Source organism: Miniopterus schreibersii (assembly GCF_964146895.1).
Source record: "Miniopterus schreibersii genome assembly, chromosome: 10".
NCBI lineage: Eukaryota > Metazoa > Chordata > Mammalia > Chiroptera > Miniopteridae > Miniopterus > Miniopterus schreibersii.
The window spans coordinates 23,952,958-23,967,055 of record NC_138110.1 but is presented as its reverse complement, the minus strand read 5'-3'; the positions used below and the strand labels follow the sequence as shown (position 1 = coordinate 23,967,055).

The 14,098-nt window shown below is 42.7% G+C and overlaps 1 protein-coding gene across 2 annotated transcripts in view; it reads left to right on the top strand.

The window, feature by feature from the left end:
- The window catches only part of SETBP1 (SET binding protein 1), a 338,312-nt gene that overhangs the window by 221,788 nt on the left and 102,426 nt on the right, over nucleotides 1–14,098 (top strand). The gene's annotated exons all lie outside the window — the stretch shown is intronic.

Below are 14,098 nucleotides of genomic sequence, written 5' to 3'. Positions count from 1 at the left end.
CCAAGCTGAGGAAGAAGCGTCAGGTCAGCCTCACCTTGGAGGTGGGTTCAAGAATTCAGAGCTATGGGGCAGGTCAGCAAGTGGAAAAAGGCTCAGCAAAGTGCATGGGCTTTCAGGTATCCAGAGAGTAATGTCAGGCCGGAGGGTTTCATTACAGTTCCTTGCACCTATCTCCTTACAGAGGGGGCTTTCACAAGGGAAGTAGAAGGACCAGCTGGAGGCGGAGTCAGGAGACTGTGGACTAACTCTAGCCTTGATTATCCACATGAACTTGAACAATGCATTAGTCTTCTGAAACTCCATGTCTTCATCTGCAAAGGAGAAGAGAGTCTCCAACATCCCTTCAACTCTAAGATTCTGTAACTGTAAGAGCACCATGCCTCTTCTGTAGTTTGACCAACTATACGTTTGCTTAATGAATGACTCCAGAATGAATAGTTAGGTGCACCAGGCTTTGACCTAATGTAGACGGAGAATTTCAGCCCACATCCAGACTTCCCCATCACCGTTCAGTGGTGCCCATTGCCCACAGACGGGCCCCAGCACTCATTATAGATAATATGTGGTGCATCTTGTCCCCATGACTTTATAGCATGGCAGCACCCCCACCACAAAGCACCCCAACAAGAACTCTGTACAATGTCTGGCTTTTGCTGCTCTGGTGCAGAAAGAACTTAAAACCTGTAAGAAGCTAAATCATGACAAAGACAAAGAGGAGAGTCTGTGTCCAATTTATAACTTGTACACAGTCAATGAACACTGTAAGATATTTGTGCTCTAGGAAGGCACCAGGTAGAGCTGTGAAGACCAAGGCCCCAAGCCACTTGGCTCAGAATAACTTCCCAGAATCATGGCCAGTGAGTTTGCTTGGGATGGATTCTCCTTAAAACTAGTGAGTGTGACTCTGGTCATCAGAGACCTCCTCCCAGACCTGGCAACACATCTCAGGAATTTGAGCCAGAACACTTGTCAAAGGGATGTAGATAAATGTGAGGATAACTAAGGGTGAAGGTACAGTGTTCCCTGATCCTACTTACTAAGGAACTGCTTTTCTGATGGGTGGTGAGACCAATAATTAATAGTCATACAATTCTAATGTTAATGACCTACATTTGTTGAACACTAACGATGTGTTCTGTGAATACATTTTACCAATGTTGTCTTGTTTCATTCTTAAAACAACACTATGAGACAGGCTGTTATTTATCCCATTTTAAGTGTGAAGAAGATAAGAAAGAAGTCCTAGGTCACATGGTAGTAAGAGGCAAAGCTGGGATTTGAATTTAGGCCCTCCCAGTTCCTGAGCCTGAGCATGCCCTTGGGATTCTCCATCGCATAGTGAGCACTGGCATAGCCCTGACTGTGCGCCAGGCACTGGTCCAAGTGCTTTACATAGATTGACATATTTGGTTTGCCTATTGACCTTAGAGGGTAAATGTATTATTATTATTGTATTACAAGTACAAAAACTGGGCACAGAGAGGTTAAGCAACTTGCCCAAGGTCACACAGTAAGATTTGGACTCAGCTAAGATTTGAACCAACTCATCCTAGCTCAAGAGTCTGTGCCCCTAGCTGCTACACATGTCTGCTGCACTGCCTCTCAGAGAAAAATAGAAGACAACCCACAAGTGACAGACACCATGCTACCATCAGGAAGCCTTATGGAGAAAGTTAAGGAGCACAGATTAATTAGGAGATTCTGGGGGCAGTCAACACAGGTTGACATGGGGACCACCAACAGGACTGTGCACCAGGTACATCCTTATGCCCACTCAGGACATGAACTTGTTTCTGCAACACCACAGGGGCAGGTGTGAATCCCACTCTCAGCCCTGACCCACGAGGCCATCTCCCATGTCCTTGCTCTGTCTGCTTGGCCTTTGGAAGTAAGTGTCGCCTTCCAGATGCATCTCATGCCAAATGAATGAAGCCCCAAATGCCTGCAGTTTGCAGTGTTTATGGGAAGTTTTAAAAGCTGGATTTTCAGGCGAATTCAGCATCCTCATGACATTTTAGACTCAATTTATAATCAACGGTTATTTTAGCTCTAATGGCAAAAAGCACCAGTTTTGCAGTAAAAAGCATTTATAAAAAGGCAAAAAGGAAACATGAGGTAAAGAGGAAAAAAATACTTTTTCCCTCCACCCTCTCCCATCAATTTTTTTTTCCCCCCCTCTAATAAGCGAAAGCTAGATGGACTCTCTGGCCTTAACCTTTCAGCCCTTTCCTGCTCATTCTAGCCTGACTGACCTCGTACTGTCTCTCTGCCACCCCCCACCCCCTAGAACAACACTGAACATTTAACTCCCTTTCCATGGAGAAACCTTACGTTACCAAGTGTTTACCAAACTCGACTGAAGCAGGCATCTCTGGACCCCAGCCCAGAATCATGACTCTGAGCTTGCAGCAGAGAGGCCTGGCCGGCTGTGTATTTACAGAGGCCACTGGTGATTCTTGTCCTCAGGCAGGTTTGGAAAATGCCCTGCGTTTGGCCAGATTACCTACGCACCCCCCTCATTCATTCAGCTTTCTTTAGCCTCCCCATGAGCTTAAGGCTTTACACCTCTTACAGATACGACATTCAGACCTTAATGCTCCACCCCAGTCGTGTGCCATTTTACCTAGGCTACTGATTCTCAAAGAAGAGGCAAGAACATGTTCTGTGTCTTTCTCTTTTGAGGGAGTGGAAAGAAAACTAATCCACAGAGAAGAGCTCACAAAGTTTTAAAACCTGTTGCTCCATAGCTGTTCCGCGTTAGGATGAGTCTTCAGTGGTTGCTCAGTGCCTTGGCTGTAGAATGTGTTGGAGGCCAGGACTGTGTTTGTATTTTCGCTCTGTCCCCCAGGGCTCCCACCACCCAGCTGGGGCCTAGAGAAGCTTGGGCAGGGAGAGCAAAGCTGGTGCTATTAGTGAGGATCTGAGTTAGCAGGCCCTCTCACCCGAATAGCTCAATCAGGAGCCCTCGTGTCCCTTCTGGAAGGATGCAGTGACTGCTACTCTCCAATTAGCCCTTGCAAGCTAGCTCCATGGCTGCCTCTGAAGTGGCCTCCCTGCCTCTCCACACTATTTTCTCTCTTACTCTGCATTTCCTTAAGTCGACTTCCAGATCTTCTGCTGAGAGGCTATTTTTTTATTTGTATCCACACAATTGAAAGTCCAGTTTTCATCATGTTTTCCCCTAACAATAGCACATTTCCAGACCCACAGGGAAAAAGCCCCTTGAAGTCTGCTAAGGACTGCTGGGTGGGAGGGCGGACTGGGAACTCCCTTCCAAGGGTGCATTCTCTGTCTTGCAGGGGCCTGGTCCTCGGATTGAGGCCAACACATGCAGGGATGCTTGTCTTTCTGCTTGCCAGAACTCTCCAAGGGCAGATAGACTTCAGCGCAAAATAGGAAAGGTAGGAAAGCACTCTCATAGAAAGAAGAATGCATTTTGTGCAGAAGTGAGCTCCCAGTACTGCATATCTTCAAGTAGCTCCCAGGAGACCATGAAGAAAGACCTTGAGCTCTGAACATTGGGCTAGGTTGAGGGTGGGAGCAGCCACAGACTGTGGCCACCAGGCCCTCTGAATGGTTCATAGGCAAGAAACCACCATCTGAACTTAAGTGGGACTCTCCCTGGTTAATGGATCTGCCCCATCCCCTATTTCTGGTGGATGTTGCTTTTCAGAAGAGCGGTTTACTGACAAATGCATAAGTGTAATAGCTATATTTATACATTGACTACTCTGGGACAGGCACTGTGTTAAATACTTTACTCTCATCAGCTTCTAATCCTTCCAACTTCCCTTGGATGTGAGCACTGCTATTACTTTCCCAAAGAGGAAGCTAAGATGCAGAGGTCATGTGGCTAGTCCCCTTAATTATGGAGCTGGGATTCAAACCCCAGCACAGAACCCAAGCCTCCCTCCCAACCCTTGGATCTCAGGAATAGTGACATGGGTGGAGGGCTTGCAAAAGAGGGCCTGGGCCAGTGCATCTCAAATGGTTGACCTTGGACTGCACTTGGGAGCCTGTAGAAATGCAGAATGCCGGCCCCACCACAGACCTCCTCTATCAGAATCTGCATTTTCACAGGATCCCCAGGTGAATCATGTGCAATTTAAGTTTAAGAAGGGATGGGTTCCAATGTCACTGTGCTATGTGGTCCAGCTTTTTCATTTATACTCCAGTCCCCTCTCTTCACCCGCCTCCCATTGTTGAGGTGGGGAGAGGCACAATGCAAGTATGAAATGATCTCCCACGCTCTTATTGCTTTGACAAATTCCACTCACCTCCAGATATTTTGGTCAGTCCTCATCAAAGTCCTGATTTGTGCTGACAGGGAAAGGGACTCTGGCTAGTTGGAAGAGGGGGAGGAAGACAGCAGGGGAGGAAGGCAGCAGAGACAGTGGTCATGTCCACTGGGGACCAAGCCAGGTCCTGTGTCCCTGCATCCATCTTGCCACTACTCCCCACTCTCTTGCCCCCTGCCCTGCTGGCATCCCCCTCTGTACAGCATAACAAAGGGTGGCTTTCCTACCAGGAGAGTCCTGCTATGTCCCTGAACACGACAGTCCCTCCAGCCACTGCCGATGTTATTAATTTTTAAAACAAACTTCCTGATTGAGGTTCTGGCTGCCCCTAAATTGTCTCTACAAGGAGACTGTGTACTAATTAACCCATAGAAACAATCAATGATGTACCTTTTTCAAGTTTCAGGGTGATTAGAATATGAAAATGAAGAGCACAATGGTGCAGATGTTTTAAAATCACAGCAGACAGCAATTAGTGACACGGAAACCAGCTGCTTATCTCTCCAGATAAAGCCTCTTAATAGGGAATTACACTGGAGGAGTCATTACCCAGATGGATCTCACATGATTTACCGAGGAGGCGGGGCAGCATTATCTTTGATTTGTGAGCAGGTTCTTGTCAAGCTTCCTTCCTTACCTCAAACGAGGTGGATCTGTGGCTGGCGTGGAGGTGGGCCTCACCTCTCTACCTGTTGTGCCAGGTCAGGGATGCCGCCAAGAACCAGAAAAGGCAAGATGGGCCCTGCAGAAGCCACAAGCACCTGCCTCTGTGATTCAGGCTCCATTGTTTGGGGATCAGCTCAGTCAGCCGTTCCTGTGCAGGGAGGAAAATGGAGACTGGGGGAAGGGAGACAATGAGTTTCTGGCTGCCTTAGGTGTTCATTGGGAAAAAAATGTCCCTAAGTATGGCAGAGTGGTTTGGATGTGTGTGTGTGTGTGTTGGATCTAGGGGGTTATTAGTAACTATTGTTTGATGCATTTCCTCTCCTTTTTTATATAATTGAGGTAAAATTTACATATAATGAAATATATAGATCTTAAGTTTACAGTTAAAAGAGTTTTGGCAAATGTATACAGCTATGTAACTCAGATTCCTATTAGGGTGCAAAACATGTTTATTGCCCCCAGAGACCTCCTTCCTGAGCCTTTCCATCCCACCTCACCCTATAAGTAACCACTTTTCTGATTTCTCTCATAGCAGATTAGTTTTAGCTGTTCTAGGACTTCATATAAATTGAATCCTACAGTATGTACTTTGGGGGCTCTGGTTTCTCTCACACAGCATGGTCTTGTGCGTGCGTTATATGCCCATCCTTTGTTCTTATTCAAGAGTTTGTGTGCTCCACCGTTGATGGATGTTTGAGCTGTTTCCTGGTGATTTCTCCTCTAAATGAGCTGTTCTGAAGTCTCTATAAAAGTCTGCTTGTGCATGCATGTTTTCACCTGTCTTGGGTAAACACGCATCAGTGGAATTGCCGGGTCAGAGGGTATGTTTAGCTTTAAAAGGCATAGTCGGAATATCTGCCAAAGTGCTACCATTTTGCATTCCCTCATGCAATGGGTTTCAGCTTCCCCATGTCTTTATCAACACTTGTTTGTTGTTGTTCCTTTATCTTTGTAATATCAGCCATCCTACTAGATATGTAGTAATATCTCATTGTGGTTTTAGTCAGCATTTCCCTGATGACAAATAATGTTTGAGGACATTGACACATGCCCACTGGTCGTTTCTGCTTGCTTTGTGACCCAACATATTTCGGTGAAGGTATTTTGCAACTGGGTGAAGTTAATTTGGTTGAGAGTATTGTTCAAATCGTTTGTATAATTTTTCGCCTTTTTTTTGTTAATCAATTTGTTCTAGAAGTTACCAGGAGAGGAGTGCTCAAATCCCTTTAATTGCCGAGTTGTCTCTCTTCCTTCAATTCTCTTAGTTTTTGTTTCATATATATGAAGTCCTGTTATGAGGTGCAAACAAATGTAGGATTATGGTCTCTTCTTGATGAATTGACTCTTATCATTTTGAAATGTCCCTAAATTATTCCTGGTAGGCCTGTTTGTTCTGAAGCCTGTTTTGCATTATATTAATTTAGTCAGTCCAGCGTTCTCATGCTTCGTGTCCTGTGGTATATCTTGTTTCATCCTTTCACTTTTACACCATCTGAGTCTTTATATTTAAAGTGTATCTCTTGTAAACACCATACAGTTGGGTCTTACTTCTTAATTCAGTCTGACAACTTACCCCCTGCTTTTGTTGTTGCTGTTTTGTTTTAGAGCGTCTAGTATATAGATAGTTAATGTAATTACTGGTGTCACTGAGTTTAAGTTGACCATCTTACTGTGTATTTTCTATTTGTCCCATCTATCTTCATTCTTTTTCTCATTTTCTGCCTTCTTTTGGATTCAGTAAGCTATTTTTTTTTGTATTCTTGTTTCCTTCTGATGGCATTTTAGATATACCACTATTACTTTTAGAAATTACAATATTCATCTTTAAAGTATCTCAGTCTACTTAGAACTAATATTATATCCCTTCAAATGTAAGCACCTTACAAATATCAGCCTCTTGCTCTTTTTTATTGTTGTACATTTTATTTCTACAAATGTCATAAGCTACATGATACATTGTTATTATTTCTGTTTTAAGCAGTCAGTTGGCATTTGAAGATCTTAAGACCAAGAATACAGTTGTATATATGCCCACACATTTGCCATTTCCACATTCTTCATTTGGTCATGTAGATCTAAATTTCCACCTGGTATTTCCCTGTAGCCTAAAGAACTTCCTTTTGCATTTCTAGCAATTCAGGTCTGCCAGCAGTGAATTCTCTGAGTTTTTATTTATCTAAAAATATCTTTATTTTGCCTTCATTTTTGAAGGATGTTTTCATAGGATATAGAAATTTAAGTTGACTTTATTTTTATTTCAGTACTTTAAAGGTATTATTTCATTGTCTTCTGGCTTTTATTGATGAAAAGTCAGACATTATTTTTGTCACTATTTTTTAAGTAAATAATGTATCTGGCTGCTTTTAAAATTGTTTCTTTATCTTTGGTTTTCATCAGTTTGTTTACAGTGTGCCCAGATGTGGGTTTTATGTGGGTTTATTTTGCTCGGGATTTGTTGAGCTGCTTAGCTATGTGAATCTACACATGCACTATTCTCTCTCCTCTACTTCTGGGATTCTAATTATATGTATGTTAGAATGCTTGATACTCTTCCATATGTCACTAAAGTGCTGGGTTTTTTAAATCTTTCTTTCCCTTCTCTCAGTTTGGACAATGTCTACTATCTTCTCTTCATGTTCACTGAACTTCCCTTCTGCAATGTCCTGTAAGCTGTTAAGCCCATCCAGGGATATTATTAAATGACATAATATTAAATGATATTTCATTTCAGACATTACATTTTTTCTGATTTAGAATTTTCATTTTGTTATGTTCCTCAGTTATGCCCATCTTTTCTTTTAAATACCCAAACATTTTCACATGGCTGTTTGAGGGCCTTGGATCTGTATCTACTCTCCTTGTTGTAGATCATATTTGCCTATTTTTTTCATTTATCAAATGAATTGTTTATTGTGTCCCTGACATTGTGGACACTGCATTGCAGAGATCCTGGATTTTGTTGTTTTCCTTTAAAGAGTTTGGCTTTTGTTCTGAGAAGTAGTTAATTTACTGACAGATTAGCTTTACCCTGTTGTGGACTCTTTTTAGTCTTTGTTAGAGAGAAACTAGAGTAGATTTTATTCTAGAGCTAGAGTCATTCTGCTCTTAATGAATACTAGTAATGGGAGATCAACGTAGTATCTGAGATAGTCATTAAAGCCGCCATACTCTGGCTAGTCAGAAATCCAACATTGCCTGATATTATGTGGCCTCAGGACTCTATGCTCTTCTTATAGCCCCCTAGTAGCAAGTCTATGCTAGACTTCATGGAATCTTATCCTCAAGTACAGATTAAAATTTGGCCAAAGACATAAGTTTCTAGGATTTCTTTTCTATATAGCTCCCTCTTCCCAGGTACCCTCTCCCCCAAATTCCAGTCCCCTCAGGAACCCCAAACTCTGATCTCCTTTTCTTCCATTCAGTGAAATCACAGCACTTCCCTGTGCCCAGGTTTAAAAAAATACCCCAGGCAGAAAACTAAGGACACTGTGGAACCTTATGAGTTTCCTTTTTCTCAAAAATTCACAGTCTATATTGTCTGTTGCCTAATGCATGAAAACAGCTGCTTTATTTATTTTTTTCAATTTTATATTTCCATAGAAAGGTTAAATCTAGTGCCTATTAATTCCGTTACGGCTGGACCCAAGTTGGTGATCATTTTTAATATGCAGATTCACTGTGTACTCAGGGAAACATATGACAGTGGTCTCTGTCTTTGCACGAGCTGTTATCACCCCCAGTAAAAGGAATACTTTAGTATCACTCACAGCCCCCAGACAGCAAATAAGGAATGTTTCCTGTGGGAACCACATCAAGGTGACTTTCCAGGCCAATTCATGTGACAGGAAATGAGGAGACATTCACTGTGTATATGTAATTGGAAACTTAATTTAGAAGCTGGGTAGCTTTTCTGTGTCCCATTGTCTTAGTTCGAATACCATAGACTGGGTGACATTAAAAAAAAAAAAAGAGCAATCTATTTCTCCCAGTTTGGGAGGCTGAGAAGTCTAAGGTCAGGGTGTCAGCAAGCTCAGTGAATGGTGACGGCCTGCCTCCTGGTTCGTGAATGGCCATCTTCTCTGTGTCTTCATACAGTGAAGGACAAGAGAGCACTGGGGTCTCTTTTATTATATGAGCATTGACCCCATTCACAAAGGTTCCACCTTCATGACCTAATCACATTGTACTCCCAAAGAGCCCACTTCCTAAGATCATCACGTTGGGGTTTAGGACTTCAACATATGGGTTTTGAAGGGACACAAACATTCATGGAATTCTGTGGAATCAGAGGATCATAAAGCCTTGGTTCAAAGAGGGTATTTGGTGGCATTCCTCTATACCTACCATTAGCAAATGCAGGAATAAACTGGATTGAAAATGTTTAGAGGTAAGTTCAGTGACAGCTGGCATGTGCATTCCTCCTATTCATGAGCCTAAATGGTGATTTTCAAAATCTTTCCTTAGGTGACAGAAGCATCTCTCCCTACCTCCCTTTTGTTCAATGAAATCCTTTACAAGGCTTTTCTGTTCATTTGGGGGTTAAAAGAATGGCCTGGAATGTCCCTCTTGCCCAATCTACTGGATACAGTCCAGAAAGGTCTTTAAAAAATCCTAGGACTCTGTGGAACACATTTGAAAACCACTGAGCTGGAACATCTCCTGATAACATCAGAGCCTCTTTAGTCCCTTACCCAGACCCCTGTCTTTGACATAATCCAGTGGTTCTCAACTCTGTCTTCTCATTGGGATAAATGAGAGCTTTGAAAAAAAGTACTACTGTTCAGGCCCCAGTTTTAGAATGTTAATTGGTCTGCGTCAGATCCCAGGTATGGTGTACTTTACAAAGCTTCCTGGATGATTCTAACATGCAGCCAGCGTTGAGAACCTTCAATTAGACACTTAATGGTTGCCATCCTTGTCTCCCACATTCAGCTCTTGCTCAGGCTTGAGCACTCACTTCAAGCCTCCGGGATGAATGCCAGGGTACTCCAGAGGTCTAGGGATTGGCCTGTATAAATTGGGGAAATAGGAAACCCAGGGCTGGAGGTCATGAACACCTGCATGTCTAGTCCCTTTGAGAGGACAGTATTCCCATCCATCCTTATCATGACTCTTCTATCCACCTCGACTTGCAGTGCACTTGGAGTACCTAACCAAGGGGCCATGTTAGAGTTTCTTACTATTTAAATTACAAAGAGATCAGAGAGCAAAGCAGGAATGCTCCATGGTGCCAAACTGCATATCCTAACAGGCCTATGGTGGTTTGCTCTGCATATTTACCACCAAAAAGTGCTGCGAATGTCATAGCAACCACAGAAGAGCTCCACCCCAGAGGAATTATTGTGTTAAAACATTAGATCAGTGGCTTTAAAGCTTGATTGTACATAAGAATGATCTGGGGAACATATAAAAATGCACATTCCTTGGTCTCCGCTTTAGAGGATTGACCCCGGGCCAGGGAATCTGTATTAATAACCAGAGCCTTAGGTGATTCTGGTACAGCAATCCCAGTACCACATCCTGAGAAGCACCAAGTGCCAAATTAAGAACTAAAGCTCCCTCTCTTCTTCATAACCAGACTTCTTTTTCTGCTCATGCAAAGCAAAATATCTCACATAGAATAAATTTAAATTATTGAAGTCAGCAGAAAGCAGCATGAAGACAGCTAACCCAAAAGAGTGGTTTATCTCCCACAAAGTCATACTTCATTTTTGATGAGTTATATGATTTTTCTCAGACCCAAGTTGCTATCTTCTCTCGTTTAGACAACCCTCGCTTTTTAGATAAGCCTGAGATAAGGCTGAGAGACTGGTTTTCTTCCCACTTTTATGGGTCTTTAAGTTTTTATGCAGTGAGCTAATGCTCATTTTAAAAATTAAATGAAAATAAAGTGCTTTTTAAAAAGAAATCTGACTTGTACAGAATTTAATTGTGTCTGATTTATACATCGTTTGTGGGGAAAGAGATCTACTCCCCAAAAGAATTCCTCGCGTGACCAAAAGATTTGCTTCCAGATACACAGCCTTTCTGAGAGAAATCTGTCCAGTGTTTTCAAAATGGTGTTTCACTGCTGAACATTTGGCCTGGGCTCAATGTGCATGGAAAGCACTGTTCTTATAAAAGTGAGCCACACCTTCAAAGTGACTGTGAGTTCCACAAACAGTCCATTCATGGGGGTGGGGGTACAGCCAAGACACATGCTGAGCTTAGTGGGTATTAAGAGTTTTCCACAAAAATAACTGGCCCAAAATGTAGAATATCACCAGTTCTTCCTTTATTTGTTAACCATTTCAGGAGATGGCCCTGCTTAGGGCTGAGGGTGGTATAAAGGCCTTAAAAGATTCAGAAAAGTTCATAATCTGAAGGGAAGTGGAAACCTGCATTGTGTGGTTACTCAAGCCCCCAGTCAAAGGCCCCCATAGGGAATCACATCCCCAAACCGCCGGAGGAGGGTAGGAGGGAGAGCCAGTGCTTCTCCCACTCGCCCCAGCATTGCACTCGCTCGGGGCCTGGTTTGCCACGTCCATCTCAGTCTCAATGGAGTAAGTGCTCAATTCTCAGTGAAGGGCATATTGGAACTGACAGCCTCACCATTGTGTGTATAATATGTCATGGCTGACAGATGAAGAAGTGGGATTTCTTGAAATGCAACGGGATATAGCCATCAGCCACTGCTAGAGGAAAGCCTTGTTCTGCCAGACCCTTAGAAAGCACCCCCTTTCCTCTAGGTCTTCTTTGCCCCTTCACTGTGCAGGGTTTAAAGCACCATTCCCCCCCATTACTCCTGATCCTTTGTTGGGCCTCGCATTTGTCCACCCTGCCCTTTGATTGCCTGGCTCGCCCAGCAGGGCAAATTGCAGCTGATAGGATGCAACAATGGGATCAGGCAGCATCCAGATGGAAGCCCTGGGAAGCAGGCATGCTTAACTGCATCACTTTCAGCTGGCCTGCCCTGGGTGTAAGTGAGCGGGCCCCACCTTTCCACTGTGAGAACTAAATCCCTCCTCCTGACAGCCACATGGCCTTCCCCAAACGCAGAGTTAAATGGAAAGTGAAACAATTAACGAGACGTGGGGGGACTAACAGTAAAAATTGCACTGAAGGGGAGTTACCTTGCAAGTTCCTTTAGTCCTTAGTATTCGAGGTTCTTTGTTCAACACCTAATACATTTGAGCAGTCCAGTTTCGTTATGAGCCATGGCCAAACAAGTGATGGGTGGTTTATTGTCTTTTGTGTGCAGCTATATATTGTCATGGTAGTAGGCAGCTCAGATATTCTTTTGTTTATTCATTCAACAAACAGTTATTTGGAACTTTCTGGGTGATTTGCTTTGTAGTAGGCACTGAGGATAAAAAGATAAATGAGAGAGCCTCTGACATCAAAGTACTTACAATCTATGAAAGGGAGAGAGAAAAGGACACAAATGAGTTGCGATAGATGTCACAACCCTTATGATAGACAGTGGTTCATGCAGAAGGAATGGCATAAAAAGTTAGGCTGGGGGGGTGATTATGTTTGCAGACAATATGTTATAGTACCCAGGTCATTAATCTCACTGTTGACAAAATGAAATACCCATAGTAAAATGTATGTTCCCTTATTTATTCAATAAATGTTTATTGAATGCCTTCTACTTGCCAGGCACTGTGCTTGGTACCTCTGTGATGGTGTGTATACAGGATAGGAAGGGAGACAGGCTTTAATTCAGTTAGTCTGCCAATTGAATGTGGAATAAAAACCGTGATAAGTACAAGAAAGATGAGATCCATGGTTTTATTATAAAAACCTACAATAGGAGCTTTTCTATAAGGTAGGGGGCCGCCTAGGATTCAGCTGAGATTAAAAGATAAAGAGTTAATTAAGCCCAACCGGCGGGGCTCAGCAGTTGAGCATCGACCTAGGATCCAGGAGATCAAGGTTCGATTCCCAGTCAGGGCACATGCCCGGTTTCAGGCTCGATCCCCAGCAGGGGGCGTATAGGAGGCAGCCAATCATGACTCATTATTGATGTTTCTCTCTCTCCTTCTCCTTTCCTCTCTCTGAAATAAATAATATATACATATATATATATATGTGTGTGTGTGTGTGTGTGTAGATATATATATGAGTTAAGTAAGTACTCCGCTAAATACCGCAAATAGGAAGATGAATAAGAAGATGAGGCAATAGAGGAACAGTGGTGGGAATCAGTGACCAGATTCCAGCATCAATGTGAAGCCCCTCTGTGACTTCAGTGTCCTGATCTCAAAAAGCTGAGAGGGGTTGGTGGCAGGAGGTAGAAGAAAGGGAAAGGGACACTAAGTCCTGTTTTACTCAAGTCTAAAACAATAACTTACACCTTTTGTCTCACTATAATTTTTAATAAGTGCCACCACTATCAAAAATGTTGTAGGATCAGTAATCAACTATATAATCACCCTTATGAGTGGGAAACTTTACCTTTAAATACTCTCGTGGACCTGCCATCCTGTGAGTATACACAGTGTACAACTAAAAGCCAAAGCGTAATCGAGGAGGTAACAAAGCCCTGATAGGCAACAGATAAGTGGGTGCCATTTAATATTTTATGCTGTGAATAAGATTTCTATATTTATTTCCCCAAAAAATGGGATAGCAGCCTATGTCCACAACAGTAGTACTTAGTAAATCGAGTCAAAGGACAGGCTGACAGGCTTAGTTCTTTAGATGTTGATGATGTGGTGGTATAGCTACTATTAACTACATGGTACACAAAAAGTTCAATAAATTCTTAGTTTTCTTCTGGGTACTTATAGGCTTAGCTTGAAGAGACTCCCTCATGTTAAGAAATATAGTCCAGTATTAGAAATATAAACAGGGTTTCATAAAATCAGGGAAGCAGAAACTAAGCCTAGGGATTCCAGGAACTCGTATGACGGAAACTCTGGTTAATTTTACTCCATTAAATTTTACCTGTGATGCTTCCTGACATCTGTGCTTTGACTCTTAACAGGGACCGTAGAAGTGTTTTCAAATAAAACATAAATCCTAAAGCATCAGTGGCAAATATAGGTAGATGATGACAGGTAGGTAGATAGACAGAAAGAAAGACAGACAGGCAGGCAGATACATATTACAGGTTAAAGCCTCCTAAATTCAGTATGCCAATCATCATA